Source organism: Cynara cardunculus, assembly GCF_001531365.2.
Source record: "Cynara cardunculus var. scolymus isolate 2C chromosome LG 17, CcrdV1, whole genome shotgun sequence".
In the NCBI taxonomy this organism is placed as follows: Eukaryota; Viridiplantae; Streptophyta; class Magnoliopsida; order Asterales; family Asteraceae; genus Cynara; species Cynara cardunculus.
Window position 1 is genome coordinate 32,649,576 of NC_037544.1, and position 2,743 is coordinate 32,652,318.

Genomic DNA, 2,743 nt, shown 5'->3' on the forward strand with positions numbered 1-2,743 from the left:
AAGGGATTAGTCCCTCTATTTGTCAACACAAGATCATCTTAGAGGATAAAAACTTCATGTCCATAGAACCTCAGAGAAGGCTGAACCCTGTCATGAAAGAGGTAGTCAAGAAAGAGATTTTGAAATGGTTAGATGCTGGAGTTATCTATCCGATAGCCAGTAGTTCTTGGGTTAGGCCGGTCCAGTGTGTTCCCAAGAAGGGAGGGTTTACGGTTGTCACAAATGACAAAAATGAACTTATCCCCACCAGAGTTGTTTCAGGTTGGAGAATATGCATGGACTATAGGAGACTAAACAAGGCTACCCAAAAGGACCATTTTCCACTACCTTTCATTGACCAAATGTTAGACAGATTAGCCGAAAAGGAGTACTATTGTTTCTTAGACGGATATTCAGGGTACAATCAAATAGCTATTTCTCCCGAGGACTAGGAAAAGACTACCTTTACATGTCCTTATGGCACCTTTGCTTTTAGAAGAATGCCATTTGGACTATGTAATGCTCCTGCCACCTTTCAAAGATGTATGATGTCCATATTTTCTGATATGCTTGAAAAATCCATTGAAATATTTATGGATGACTTTTCTGTATATGGCTCATCATTTGACAATTGTTTAAATAATTTGAAAAAAAGCTTAGAAAGGTGTGAGGAGATAGACTTGGTTCTTAATTGGGAGAAATGTCACTTCATGGTCAAAGAAGGTATTGTTCTTGGGCACTTGATTTCAAAAAGAGGGGTTGAGGTAGATAAGGCAAAGCTTGAGGTAATTGAAAAACTACCCGAACCTACCACGGTTAAGGGAATCAGAAGTTTTTGGGTCATGCCGGATTTTATAGAAGGTTTATCAAAGATTTTTCAAAAATTTCAAAACCTCTTTGTTTACTCCTCCAGCATGACCAAAARTTCAACTTTAATGATGAATGCAGAAATGCATTCAAAACTTTGAAAAAAGCTTTGGTWACCGCACCAGTGGTAGTTGCCCCTGACTGGAACAAACATTTTGAGATCATGTGTGATGCTAGTGATTGGGCGGTAGGTGCTGTGTTAGGGCAAAGAAATGAGAGGGTGTTTCATTCAATCTACTACGCAAGTAAGATTTTGAATGAAGCACAAATCAATTACACCACAACTGAAAAAGAATTATTGGCTATAGTTTTTGCTTTTGAGAGATTTAGGTCCTATTTGATGGGAACGAAGGTAATTGTGCATACTGATCATGCAGCCATCAAATACCTGATCTCAAAGAAAGATGCAAAACCTAGGTTGATAAGGTGGGTGCTTTTGTTGCAAGAATTTAACTTAGAGATACTTGATCGGAAGGGAATAGAGAATCAAGTAGCAGACCATTTGTCTAGGTTGGAAGAACCTGAGAGAGAGGAAGTGGACATTAATGATACTTTTCCAGATGAGAGAATCATCATGATAAACCAATCTAAGACACCATGGTTTGCTGATTTAGCTAATTTCTTGGCCTGTGGAATAAAACCCTCTGATTACACAGGTCACATGTTAAAGGAATTTTTTCATGATGCTAAATCTTATTTGTGGGATGACCCATTTCTGTTTAGACTTGGTGCAGATCAGATTCTGAGAAGATGTGTACCTGAATCTGAGGTGGCAGCAATCCTGCATCATTGCCATCATGCACCATATGGAGGACATTTTGGAGGTCAAAGGACTGCAACCAAGGTCCTACAGTCAGGTTTCTATTGGCCTACGCTTTTTAAAGATTCCCAYAATTTYGCACARAGRTGCAATGAGTGTCAAAGAAGTGGCTCCATTTCCAAGAGAAATGAAATGCCATTAAATGGAATTTTAGAAGTTGAGTTATTTGACGTTTGGGGAATAGACTTTATGGGTCCTTTCCCCCCATCAAATAAGTGCCAGTACATTCTTGTGGCTGTTGATTATGTATCCAAGTGGGTAGAAGCCATGGCATGTGTGTCAAATGATGCAAAAACTATGGTTAAGTTCCTTCAAAAACAAATTTTCACACGGTTCGGTACCCCAAGGGCACTAATCAGTGACGAGGGTACCCACTTTGTAAACAATTTGTTGAAGGGAGTTCTTGAAAAATATAATATTAACCACAGAATTGCCACAACTTATCATCCACAAACAAATGGTTTAGCTGAGCTCTCTAACAGGGAAATAAAAGGCATTTTGGAAAAAAATGTAAAACCCAATAGAAAGGATTGGGCATTTAAATTAGATGACGCTTTATGGGCATACAAAACTGCTTTTAAAACACCAATAGGTATGTCCCCATACAAGGTAGTCTATGGAAAAGCCTGCCATCTGCCCTTAGAGCTTGAGCACAAAGCATACTGGGCTATCAAAGAGCTCAATATGTCTTTGAAAGATGCTGGAAAGAAAAGGATGTTACAACTCTGTGAGCTGGATGAACATAGATTGTTGTCTTATGAGAATGCCAAACTTTATAAAGAAAAGACAAAGAAATGGCATGATAATAGAATCCAACACAGAGATTTGAGAGAAGGCCAGCATGTGCTGTTATTTAATTCTAGACTGAAGTTATTCCCTGGAAAACTTAAGTCTAGATGGTCTGGGCCTTTTCTTATTTCTAAAGTTTATCCTTATGGAGCAGTGGATTTGGTAAACCCGAAAGATAATTCTATTTTCAAGGTTAATGGCCAAAGGGTAAAAGTGTACCATGATCCGGCAACAGTCTCAGAACATCACTCTGAGAGCTGTGCTGCCCCTTGTTGAAATCTCAAAGAT